Source organism: Pseudochaenichthys georgianus, chromosome 8 (assembly GCF_902827115.2).
Source record: "Pseudochaenichthys georgianus chromosome 8, fPseGeo1.2, whole genome shotgun sequence".
Lineage (NCBI taxonomy): Eukaryota > Metazoa > Chordata > Actinopteri > Perciformes > Channichthyidae > Pseudochaenichthys > Pseudochaenichthys georgianus.
Window position 1 is genome coordinate 29,517,001 of NC_047510.2, and position 14,262 is coordinate 29,531,262.

Genomic DNA, 14,262 nt, shown 5'->3' on the forward strand with positions numbered 1-14,262 from the left:
ACGTGTGGCGCAGTGGACTAGTGCGTTGGTGTTCGGATCAGGGGGAGCACAGGTTCAAACCCCACTGCAGTCAGCATGTCGTTGTGTCCCTGCAAGACACTTCACCCCAAATTGCTCCTGTGGGGATTGCCCACAGTATTGAGGATAAGTCGCTTTGCATAAAAGCGTCTAAAATGTAATGTAATTTACACAGTATACGGCTGCAGCTTCTTCTGTTGCTCTGTGAAACCCATACATTACCCATTAAAAGCCCATACATCCGCAAGGCCCTTTTTATTGTTTAACACACATAAGAGCATGCACACTGAAGCTGATATCCACAGTCTCTACTGTTTCTAAGCAACTACTGAGAAAATGTTTGAATACACATTTCCAGAAATGTTTTACAGACAGAATAAAACACATCAAATTAAACCTGTCAGGCCGCGCAATTGATTGAAATCAACAAAAAATGTGTACAGATTACAAAACATGGATTTCTCTTGTATTTTTTCAAATTGCAATTTTAGTTTAAATTATTTTTATTTAAAAAAAAACGTCAGATACCTCACAATAAAACTAGGTATATAGGATTTGTATTAATGAATATTCCAAACCATCATAGCTTTCAAAGACATTAGTTCGTTTCTGGGATTGTCAGTCTTCATAAAACCAGGAAAATGTTCTCCTCTATATCAATAACTTGGTGTGTGTTCTTTGGTTGGCCCGCTGTTGATGTGTTTGTCTTTGGGCGAACTGTAACTCAATAATGTTATGAATAAGTCATGCAGACAGAAACTCTACTCACAGACTTGCATAACACACTTCAGGATTCCTATGGATACACACATTATATCCCCCCACGTTTTAATACACCTCACTTTGTCACACACACACACACACACACACACACACACACACACACACACACACACACACACACACACACACACACACACACACACACACACACACAGGCTTCTCTTAACTCTCGGGGCTTAACAGTTTGAGTACCACAGTTTTATTAGAGCTGCCATGAGATGGAGACGAGGGGGAATATTCTAGGCTTATTTTCAGGATGTTATACCTTCGTAGGCTAAAAATCAAAAAAGAATAGAAATGAAAAACATTAGCTATCCTTGTTTAACATGTTCATTGAGGTGAAACACTGGAAATGTGAGACAGGATACTACTCTATGAATATCTACATTTGTATACAAAATCCAAAAATGTTAAGAAATCATCTCACCTGGTTAAAAACATTTCCCAAATTGAAAAACAATTCCTTATACACAATGGAATAATGAGTAAAGAAAGCATAAATACTTCTGACAAGTGTGTGTGTGTGTGTGTGTGTGTGTGTGTGTGTGTGTGTGTGTGTGTGTGTGTGTGTGTGTGTGTGTGTGTGTGTGTGTGTGTGTGTGTGTGTGTGTGTGTGTTCTCTAAGCATGCACCTTTTGATGTTCCTCTGCAACCATTGACTATTGCATTACATCTTCAAAAAAAGCTATATATGCTTTGCGTGTATTTAGAAATTGTTCCTGGCTCTTTCAGGTATGAGCTTCATGACTCCTGAGCCTGACACCCCACCAACACCCACCCCCGAGTCTTACCCTCTGGGTGACCTGATCCATGCTGCCCTGCAGAGTAAGGAATACTTAAGAGAGGTGTGTGTGTGTGCGCAGCCATTGATATGGAGATGGGGAGGGGAGAAAGGAACTGTGTGTGTGTGTGTGTGTGTGTGTGTGTGTGTGTGTGTGTGTGTGTGTGTGTGTGTGTGTGTGTGTGTGTGTGTGTGTGTGTGTGTGTGTGTGTGTGTGTGTGTGTGTGTGTGTGTGTGTGTGTGTGTGTGTGTGTGTGTGTGTGTGTGTGTGTGTCCAGAATGATTGTTGGATCCAATCATCCGTCACAGAACGAAAAAGAATGAAATGAAGAATGAATATTTAAATGAGAGTTGGTCCATCCGATACAACTAATCTGCATGGCCACCCAAAGGCCTGCTGGCCATTATGTGTGTGTGTGTGTGTGTGTGTGTGTGTGTGTGTGTGTGTGTGTGTGTGTGTGTGTGTGTGTGTGTGTGTGTGTGTGTGTGTGTGTGTGTGTGTGTGTGTGTGTGTGTGTGTGTGTGTGTGTGTGTGTGTGTGTGTGTGTGTGTGTGTGTGTGTGTGTGTGTGTGTGTGTGTGTGTGTATGCACCTTCCTCTAGAAATATGATTCATTGCATCTGGAACCTGCTCTGGTGTTGCCATGGTGACGCCCGTCACGCTGGCAGGCCCCGTTGCACACTTAACCACACACACACACACACACACACACACACACACACACCTATACACACAGGGGTAATGAGAGACGGAGAGACTGGCAGCATGCCAGGACAATCTACACACACACCCCTTCCCCCCATGCACTAGAACATTCTGAACACACTCTCACACACACACATTCACATACGCACTTCCTTTGGGCCGCTTGGTCTGGCAGGGGGGGTTGTGGCAGGGTGTGTGTGTGTGTTTGTTGGAGAAGGACAGAGAGAATGTCATAAGAGCAAATAAGTTAAATTCCCTTGAATGTAAAAGAGTGATGTAAAAAAGATAAACATAATTCCATCACCTCTTTACCAGCCTGTTAAGATTAAGAGTTATTGTCGATGTCATTACATGTAATTGACCTCTTAGCAACAGAAATAGACAGAAGGACAGTGACGTAAGAATAAATGAGAGTCAGAGGTTGATTAGTCGTATAATGGCTACATGTCAGATTTAAGTGAGTGTTTGGAGCGTTTAATGTGAGGAAATCCTTTACTGTCAGGCTGAGCTCTCATTTGAGTCATGTGTCAGCGTCTCTCTGCCTCTGTTACCCTCCTCTCCTCCTGCGTCTACCACTGTTTCCCCCCCCATCACATCATTCTCCTCTTTGTCATTCACACACAGCGCTTCAGAGACACACACACTCTCTCTCCACAAGAGGTCTGCTGGACTGTCCGGCAGTCACAAAAGGCCAGCAGCGGCTCTGTCCAGCCACTTTCACACCAAGTACTTTGCCGTACTTAGTTACCAGTACTTAGTCCCGCCGAACTCTTTAGTCCCGGAACTGTCATAGTAAATCGCGTTCGCACACTACACACTTCGTTCACCGGAATAAGTCCCTGAGGGAGGATTACGCAAATGAAGCCACTGACGTCACTTCTTCTTCTGCTTTGGGTTTACTGGCAGGCCGCAGACAACTTCACGGCGTATACTGCCTCCCGAAGTCCCGGGTAGATCGCCAGAAGCGCCGACACCTCCTCATCACTCCACCGCTACCACGTTTTATGTTGTGTTGCCATAAGTTAGTCTCTCTCCGTTGGTGCGCTGGGCTAATGGTATTAATGCTAATGCGAGCAAATAAAATGGCGGCTTCACAAAACCTTTCTGAGTTTTACGGGGCGTGGTTTGCAATTCGCCCAGCCAATCATAAATTGGAACCTTTTCCTCCCCAGGAAAGTACCACCTCTCTAGCAGGGACTGAAAAGGGGGGAAAAGGTTCCCAAGAACTAAGTTCTAGTTCCAGATCTTTTTGGTGTGAACGCAAAATCCCAGGAACTATCGGAAATATTCCTGGGAAAAATACTCCGGTGTGAAAGCGCCTATTGTATCATGGTCCTGCAGAGACACCAAACTGTGCGTCACGGAGTCTGGCACACCGGCTACTCCTCACTTTTAAAATATCCATCCTCGATGAATAATATTATTTGCATGTCAAAATATATATGTTATACTTCTTTCATATAGGCCAAATTTGAGCTTTCCTTGTCTTTGAAAGATAAACTAGAAGTTAAACAGAACACCTACAATTCAAAATTAATGAAAGGGGGAAAATTACAGCGATTAACAAATTGGAAGAAAGCACCCAAGCGCTGAACGCTTCAAACACGACTTTGTTTTGAGTTTAGCAGCTACAATTATTAGTTTATATGAAAAGTAAACTCAGAAAAGTAGCAAAATTGAAAGGAAGACCTACATCAGCTGTTCTGTAGATCTTTATTGTCAATCACTTGATTATTACTTTTAAATATTTATTTGTATTTAAACAAGACTCAGAGTTAAGCCATGCTATAAGCTCTGTGATGCGTTGAGTACAATGCTTACAACAGCGAACGAGCTAACATTGACAAAGCTAATATCGTCATGCTAAAACGCTAACAATGACAAAGCTAATATCATCATGCTAACATGCTTACAATTAAAATGCTAATACCATGCTAACATCCTGGTAAGATTTAATTATGTGTTCCATATTAGGTTAGGTTAATCAGTGTGTGAACATACATTACATTTACTAACCAGCATTAAACATATATCTATCACTGACTGTCATTAGCTCTAATGTTATTTGATCATTGACCAAAATCCCAAATGTTGACCGTTTAACGTTTTAAGACTTCATCGCTCACATGAAAAGTAAAAATGTTAAGTAGTGCTGACTAAACATAGATGGAATTAATCATACATTTTACCATGGAGTTTCTTTGCTCATGATAAATCAGATGATAGCAGTACTGAACCTCTTCTGATATAGCTCCGCTGTGGTGTGACTTCACTTCAGAAAGAAACTACTTTCCTCCGGACTTCCTTGTTTACTCTGCAAGGCAGGAGTTTGGTCTCCAGCTTTCCGAGTGATACGCCAACTCTATGTGCAAAAGGCTTCATCTATTCTAAGATAAACGTGGCAGTTTTGAGGCACACCTTTTTGTTTCCAGAGAAAAGAGTGTGAATAATTGAGTCACTTTTTACAGCCAGCTATGAGCTGTAGAGCTGCCAAGAGCCAGGTCATATCTCCAAAGAAGCCAGATTATCAGTGAATTTAAAGAGAATGACAGCATTTTCAGTCTCTCCCTATTCATTTCTTTCCAAAGTAACAACAAACTCAATGTGATGTTGTGTGTTTCTCTGATTTCAATGATACTGTGGAGCCAGAGATGCTGAGAATGAATGCTTGTGATAAGAGCCCCATCTGCTTCTGCAGTTTCATCAAACTGCAGAAGCCCCCTTTTGCTTGATCATTTTCCGGGTCAGGTTGATCTGCTCTTGCAAGTAAAGCAAGACATCTGCGCCATGTTCGGAGGACTTTTAGATTAATTGACTAATACGGGCAGCAATGGTTTGCATTGCACACCAATTCCAATGGGATATCTTATTTGTAAAAGGTTCAAATGACTAAACAAAATAGGAAAAAGTCCCTTTGTATCAATAATGAGTTGAATCAAGTCAAGCAAAAGCATGTATTGGAAATTAAGTAAACTTGTAATAAGTAAGAAGGTAAAAAGTATCCCTGAAAGGGATCATATGGTCCACCGTTTGTAGGACTGTCCTTGATAATATAAAGCCAAAAGGACGTTTTTTTGTACCTCATCTCTCCCCCTATATCTACCTCCACGTCCTACATATACATGCACTTCATTGAATGAACAATAAAAGGGTGTCCGGCCTGTCTTTGCCACTTTCATGGACTGACTCTATGTATGTGATATGTGTTTTTGTGATTGAATATGTAACACTGTGTGTGTGTGTGTGTGTGTGTGTGTGTGTGTGTGTGTGTGTGTGTGTGTGTGTGTGTGTGTGTGTGTGTGTGTGTGTGTGTGTGTGTGTGTGTGTGTGTGTGTGTGTGTGTGTGTGTGTGTGTGTGTGTGTGTGTGTGTGTGTGTGTGTGTGTGTGTGTGTGTGTGTGTGTGTGTGTGGCCTAGCATTACACACCTCCCTTATGGTGACAAAATGGAGGGGGAATCATTAATTTTAGGGTGAAGACTTGGTTACAGTGGGGCAAAAAAGTATTTAGTCAGTCACCAATTGTGCAAGTTCTCCCACTTAAAAAGATGAGAGAGGCCTGTAATTTTCATCCTAGGTACACTTCAACTATGAGAGACAGAATGGGGGGAAAGACTCCAGGAAATCACATTGTAGGATTTTTAATGAATGAATTGGTAAATTCCTCTGTAAAATAAGTATTTGGTCACCTACAAACAAACACGATATCTGGCTCTCACAGACCTGTAACTTCTTCTTTAAGAGCCTCCTCTGTCCTCCACTTGTTACCTGTATTAATGGCACCTGTTTGAACTCGTTATCCGTATAAAGACACCTGGCCACAACCTCAAACAGTCACACTTCAAACTCCACGCAAGATCTCACCCTGTGGGGTCAAAATGATCACAAGAACGGTGAGCAAAAATCCCAGAACCACACGGGGGGACCTAGTCAATGACCTGCAGAGGGCTGGGACCAAAGTAACAAAGGCTACCATCAGTAACACACTACGCCGCCAGGGACTCAAATCCTGCAGTGCCAGACGCAGGGGCGGTTCTAGGGGGGGCCAGTGCCCCCCTAACACTGTCCTCTGACCCCCCTAACAATGAAAGGTTTTTTATTTTTTTTTAATGTATATTTTCTGGTACTCGGTTTGCCAAAAACCGCAGGATTTTGTTGCTGTAATGTGAGATTGTGCAGACACCCTTATGTAAAGTAGAGATGTAACTGTTCATTGCCTTTATTTTTATATAAATATGGTGTTAGTGCAAACATTGCACTATAACTTAAGCTGAAGCTAACAGTAATAACTATAAGATCTATCTGAAATAAATAAGTGTACTGAAACAAATACCAATAACTGTATTGCATTGTTTTCTTATGCGCAATTACTTCATACTGTCTAGTTCTCTTTTTCGTCCTGCATTTATTGTGCCCCCCTCAGAAAATAACTGGCCCCCCAGTGGCCCCCCCAGTCAAATTGGTCTAGAACCGCCACTGGCCAGACGTGTCCCCCTGCTTAAGCCAGTACATGTCCAGGCCCGTCTGAAGTTTGCTAGAGAGCATTTAGATGATCCAGAAGAGGATTGGGAGAATGTCATATGGTCAGATGAAACCAAAATAGAACTTTTTGGTAAAAACTCAACTAGACGTGTTTGGAGGATAAAGAATGCTGAGTTGCATCCAAAGAACACCATACCTACTGTGAAACATGGGGGTGGAAACATCATGCTTTGGGGCTGTTTTCTGCAAAGGGACCAGGACGACTGATCCGTGTAAAGGAAAGAATTAATGGGGCCATGTATTGTGAGATTTTGAGTGACAACCTCCTTCCATCAGCAAGGGCATTGAAGATGAAACGTGCCTGGGTCTTTCAGCATGACAATGATCCCAAACACACCGCCCGGGCAACGAAGGAGTGGCTTCGTAAGAAGCATTTCAAGGTCCTGGAGTGGCCTAGCCAGTCTCCAGATCTCAACCCCATAGAAAATCTTTGGAGGGATTTGAAAGTCTGTGTTGCCCAGCGACAGCCCCAAAACATCACTGCTCTAGAGGAGATCTGCATGGAGGAATGGGCCAAAATACCAGCAACAGTGTGTGAAAACCTTGTGAAGACTTACAGAAAACGTTTGACCTCTGTCATTGCCAACAAAGGGTATATAACAAAGTATTGAGATTAACTTTTGTTATTGACCAAATACTTATTTTCCACCATAATTTGCAAATAAATACCTAGGATGAGAATTACAGGGCTCTCTCCTTTTTAAGTGGGAGAACTTGCACAATTGGTGGCTGACTAAATACTTTTTTGCCCCACTATAGGTTTAGGGTAAGGGTTAGGATTAGGGTAAGGGTTAGGCATATGTTGGTTATGGTTAAGGTTAGGATAAGTCTCCAGGAAATGCATGTAAGTCAATGTAATGTCCCCTGAAGTGATGTATACATGGTATGTGTGTTTGTTTGTATCAATGCATGTATGTTTGTCTTTCAGCCCAAGTGTCACCTTTCTCTGTAAAATGTAAAATACGTCCCCCACAGATGAATGACGATATAACCGGCCAATCACTGCATCCTGTGACCGACCGATCTGCATGAGTTCCTGTGGTAATAGAAGAGCAAGGCCAGCATTGGATCAGTGATATGAATATAAATGAAGGTGGATTTAAATAAAGGGGTACATTTGAATATGTTATACGCTCACCCACTACACTTATCAGGACTATCTGCATATTTAAGACCTTGTGATGGATCACAGGGACAGAAATGGAAAGATCGTAGGGAAATTACATTATAGTACCTGTTTGTGTTTCAGAAAAACATGTGTTTGTTATGTGCTCGTTAGACAAAGTCTGCTAGGGTAAATGAAAGTCATCTATGTGTAAGAAAAAGGAATCCAAAGGAAAACAGTTGATGGATTAGGTTGATATTAGTCGTGTTGTGTATGAATGCACTGAAAGCTGAACGAAATGATGAACGTCCAGGTAATTGGTCGAGGCCAGCTATCAATTTAGACACAACAAATCAATTTTCAAGTTGTTACCTTATCAGAGAAAGAGGTAATGAGGAGAAGAAGAAAAAGAGACATGTAAAAGACAGAGCTGCATAGATTTTATGCGCAGTCAACTGAAGTGGCAAATACATAATTTTAACACTTAAAAGTTGTACTTTATGATATCTAAAACAAAATGGAATAATTATGTTTATTTCAGTCAACAAGCAATCACTGACCCATCCAAACTTGAAACTGTAGGTTCTTTACTGGGGTATTAGTGGTTTTAATAGATGATGACAATGTATTACTTTGAGCAAATGCAAATTAACGACGGATGAATTTCATTTGACAAGCTCAAAGGAAACACTGATGAAGAAAGAGAAATAAATAGAGAAGAATATTTAGAGACAGACAGCTCATGAGTTGATGTGTGTGTGTTCCCAGTGGCTGCTATTGTGTGATCGTGAGGAAGGAGGGGTGAGGCAGGCAGAATATAATGAGGTTGGAGAGGGAGAACATGAGAAATGAAGGGGATTTGGTTGATAAGTGTGGACTGGATGGGGGAGGCAGTTTGAAAGAGTTTGATGAATGATTTGGATCACACTCAAAAGAACAGTGAACAAAGGGAAAGGAACAGGCAAACAGTTTACAAGAATATAAATATACAAAAAAGAACAATAGGAATATTTCAAATTACAACATTAAAATGCGCACTGTTTCGGAATTTAAAGGGGCCCTATTATGCTCTTTCTCAGGTTTTGTAATCCTATTTTGTGCGTCTCCTGTGACATTTTAACATTGTTTAATATTCTAAAATATCTTTATTTTTCTCATACTGCTGCAGCACCTCTTTTCCCCCTCTTTGTGAAACCAGAGCCCAGTCTGCTCTGATTGGTTAGCTATAGCTATCTGTCGTAATTGGTCAACCTCTTAGAGATGTCCCGGCCCTTAGCCTATCACGTACAATGTGTTGGAGTGAAGCCAATAGGAGCACGTAGTGATGTCAATATGTTACCGAAGTACACATAGGAGTCGTTTCATAAAGGGGTTGAGTGTAGGAGAGAAACTCCCTCTGGAGGGAACTTTAGCTTTTACAGACCATTTACATGAACATAAAACGATATACCACACTACAGGAAAGGCAAACCCCCAAAAAGCATAATAGGGCCCCTTTAAAGTGGAAGAGCAGTTCAGTTTCATAATAGGAAGCATAAAACAGAAACATGCAAAAATATTCAGAGGAATGTGCATCGTTTACAGCATGGAGTGTGAGGAATTTCTCCCATGATGGGTGTTAATGTAACGCCTAGTGTCTATTGGAGTGGTTAAAGAGCCTGTTTCAGTGGGGGGTCCCAGACTCGTTACACAGTTTTCACACTGAAAAAATGTCCTTCTGATGGGTGCAGTGTCAGTCAGTTTAGGCTGGCAGCGTGCACACACACACACACACACACACACACACACACACACACACACACACACACACACACACACACACACACACACACACACACACACACACACACACACACACACACACACACACACACACACACACACACACACACACACACACACACACACACCGCAGCACCATGAACACTGCAGCTTAGTAGTGTGCGTGTGCAGTCCAAGCCTATTACTACTTGACATGCAAATCTCTTTTCTGACCTGTCTGTCAGTCTGTCTGTCCTCGTCTCGCTCTCGCAACCCCTCCAAATAATTTCTCTGCCTCTCTCCTCACTAACTAACTGTTCCCTTCTCCTGCCTGCTCACTTTCCCTTTTACTCTAGTACATTCACATTTCATTCAGATTTTCTATGCCCCTTTCTCTCTCTCCAGTACAATGATCTTCCCATTTTTACACGCTTCCTAGCTCCTGCAGCTGCAACTGTGTCGTGTGTGTGTGTTTTGCACGTTTGAGTGTGTAACTGTGGTTGAGCCAAACCCACTAAACAAGCAAAAAGAGGGACATTAAAACATAACATCCCAAAAAAAGTTGTGTGTGCCTTCATGAATGTATTGAGGCGGTTGTGGAAAGTGTTTACACAAATACGCAATTGTATAATTTTAGCACAGCCACTGCTCAGTCATTAAATAGGGACACATGTGTACCTGTATGCATTTGTTTTCCCAAGTAACCAGCGTCCATTTCCTTCATTTGAACTTTTGTGTCTGAATGGTCTAACCATGGCCTGTTTGTGTTTACACTGCTCTGACTAACAAGGTGACTGACTATAAGATTTTGACTTGCTCTTCTCCCAGTAAATCATGTTTACACTTAGCTTGGTTTCATAATTGTTGATTCATCATTCATTTGACAAGCAGCCAAACCGTTATCTGCCCTTTCGAAAACACAAACATCTCGGTTACTATCGGGTATGGGTTTCTAGGCCCATTTAAGAAAAAGGAGCAGAAGCTGAAAATATCGTTTTTGGACTCTTTATGTTACTTAAAGGTCATATATTATGCAAAATCCACTTCATGTCTCTTCTACATCAACATGTGTCCCCTCTGTGTAAAGACATTCTGAAAGTTTCAGGAAAAAAGATTCTCTCTCTTTTTGTCCTGATCCATTTATATAAAAACTTGTCTGAAAATGAGCTGATCAGATTTTGGCCACTTTGTGATGTCATAACGTTTTTTTGGCTTGTGTAACCATTAGCCAATCAGCAACCAAGGTAACCCCCCCCCCACCTTATCACCTCAATCTCCTCCTAGAGCACCATTGTGTTTATTTTTTTATCCAAATATCTCTCATACCACATTCACACCAACGCAACTCCGGTTCAAGCGCCGTGCTAGAGCTTTTCAGGTTCAGAACCGGTTCTTCGGTTTAGCTCCGGCTCTTTTCACACCGCCCAGAGTCCGACTGGTGCTGCGTCATTGCGTCATCATTTGCGTCATGACGTAACCGTTTGCGTGCCTGCTTCATAAAGCCAAACCGCGTGGAAACCCCTCACAGCTCACACCGACATGAACAACAATGGACGATTGTGTTGAAGCGCAACTCGTTTTGGTTTTGCTCTGTCGAAACGAAATGGAAGAAATGGGTCGACTTTACTACCAACCTTACAGTCGTTACATGCTACATTCAAAACTGCTTAACAATCGTAATCATCAACTTCAACGGCGATTCCGATTCCCCCTGCCCCCGCCTCGACGTAAGTGTGACGTATGCGGTGCTTTTGCTCTAGCCGGTCAATTTTTTGGTGCTTGAAACGAACCGGATTCCGGAGCTAAGAGGCGGCTCCGCTGCGGTGTGAACAGGAAAACCTGGTGCTTTTCAAGCTCCAGCTCCGAATCGGCCCTGAAACACCGTTGGTGTGAATGAGGTATCTGAGAGATGTGGGGAGGGGCTCCTTATTTTCATCTAAAGTAACAGACAGAGAATCAGCACTTTTGAAACAGGGCTGAAACAGAGGGGATTATGGGTAATGCTACAATACATGATCTGTTTGCTATTTCTAGCCAAACCCTTCAGAGACATGTTTTGTATCTGAGACCTATAATATATTGATGAAAACCAGTATAATAGGGGACCTTTAACATGTACAAACTCACATTGTTTTACTGGTGCTGGTGACCTCATTCTGTAGCAGAGCTGTTTTGCTCTATTCTGTTCCGTTCTATTCTTCTCGGTCTTGCTTTGTGCAGGTTTTTACGCTGGCTGTCTCTGGACTTTTCTGTTTTGTTACGCTCGACCAGCCTAATCTAACGCTAGTTTGCCTCCGTATTTTGTGATGCATGAGTGGACACTCACTGAGCGAGCCAGGCAAACTCCTGGGTCTTTTGTATACTGTAGTTGACCTAACCATTAACCTCAGCCAACTTTGAGTTGAAGCTCTTGCACAACTTGACCCACTGGCAAAGTGCATGATGCAGGGAGAGAATCCTGGACTTAAATAAATGTGTCTCAATACAACAGATGTCGTGTCCATGTTGGACACGACATGGACCCTGAAGTTTGTTTGTATTTGTATGTGTCAGAGTGCCCCAAACTATCGGCTTGCATGTCAGTGTGTCCTGTAGTGTTGCATGCTTTCCTTGCAATCTAGCTTTACAGTTGAATTATGGGATCTTCAGTGAGAGATACAGAATATTCTATATTGTTACAAGTGAACACTGACATGATAATTTGTATAAATTGTACATAAAATCAACGTACATGTGAGTGAGTTTAGATCCGGCAATTCAAATGTAAATTGGATAACATTTTTAAATGTTGGACGTACAAATCGAAGGTACAATCAATTCAATATTTATCCATTTTAACGTCAAGTATATCTTAAGAATGTAGTATTATATTGTGAAATCCACATTTGAGTAGCATTTGGATACAATCCCTCAGGACTGAGGTAACCGACTTGTTTTCATGCTTTAAAATCTAATCTCCTTGATACCGGCTAAAATCATTACTTGGCAGTAGATGAACTCTACCTCTCTTTCCCTCACAGTCAAATATACACAGATAAGAGAGGTAATTTCTGCACAAGGAAGGAGGTTGTTTTTTCCATTGGTGGGCCAATGGTCACTGCTTTGAATGCACGTATTGCCGGTCTCTTCTGTAAGCAGCAACCGCCTTTGTCTCGTTGGTGAAACGTTGCAGTTGGCAGATTCCCCACTGTATTTGTTTCTCTGCTGTTTGGGAATCTCTCCTCTCTTTTCTCTGTCTGTCGCTTTTATAAAAATGCTATTGAAAGTTGTTTTACCTAAAGTGTTATGGGAGATAGTACTTGTGTCAGTGGTTGTCCCCCTTCTGTTATGATATACATTACAAACCTTACATTTTAATGACAAAAACCATAAAAATGATTGTGATTTTGTAAGAAACAAAACATGCTAGCTATCAAAAATGTAGCACGTGATCCATTTAAAGTTAAAATAAAATGTGTGTGTGATAGTATATGATCAAGTTATGTGAGTTTTTATATGAAATGACATTTCTTAAGTAGACCATTTTATCCACTAACAATGATTGCAATTAACCATGAAGATACAAATTCAGAGAAACCGGCAAGTGCATTGGCTTCAAATAAGCCACACCATTGTAAAGGCAAAAGTGCATTCATCTCAATTGACCTGCATTTTTTAAGAAGTAAAACTTCTTTTTGTAAATTAGGGTTAACAGCCACGGTGCATGTTTTATTCATTTGCATCAATTTATCATTGTTGAATTGGTGAACATAATTGCAGTTTTTGTCATGTTTAGGAAAATTCCTAATGTCAAAGCAGAGCATTCCTACTAAAAGCATACATTTCCAGGTGTTTTCCCCCATGTGTTGGCAACGCTGCCCAATGAATGATTAAGTTAGAGCCCTCGTGCTTTTCACAACCGGCACACTACAATGAGATTCATTATAAAACTGCCTAGGACGTTTTTATTTTACTTGATTCCTCCTCAGGGAGATCAGAGGTCAGATATATCACAGACCAACACTAGTTATCCATTGTTGTGCTCAAGGACACTTCAGCAGCTAATGTATGTTGAAGTGGGGGTTGGACTTTGAACCCTCGGACAGAAAGCCTGTGTACCAGGACAAAAATAATGAAAGCTATGCTCTGGATTTACCCATGATAAATATAGTTCTTCTTCATATAGTTTATATTTGTTGAATATCTGACAGTCTTTTTTTTACACTCCTAGGAATGCTTAAATGTTTTGTTACAAGTTATTTATGTCTGTTAAGAGGAGAAAAACGTAATATTCATGGCGCTTTTTTTCTGGTAAACATATACAAAATAGGATAATAAATCATGTTAAACACTGCAAACCTAGAAACATGATTTAAAATATGTCCAATACGACCACATCATCACCATACTATTTTGTTTAGGCCATTGGCTATGACATCAGCTAAATGTTTCTCAAATGACTCACTGTGGGACTTTTTACTGTACAACTAAATGAACTGCCACATGACAATAATCACAGAGTAAAAATAAAATTGAGTCAGTCAACAACGTAGACATCCCAAGAAGACAGAACCAACAGCTGGTCATTTGT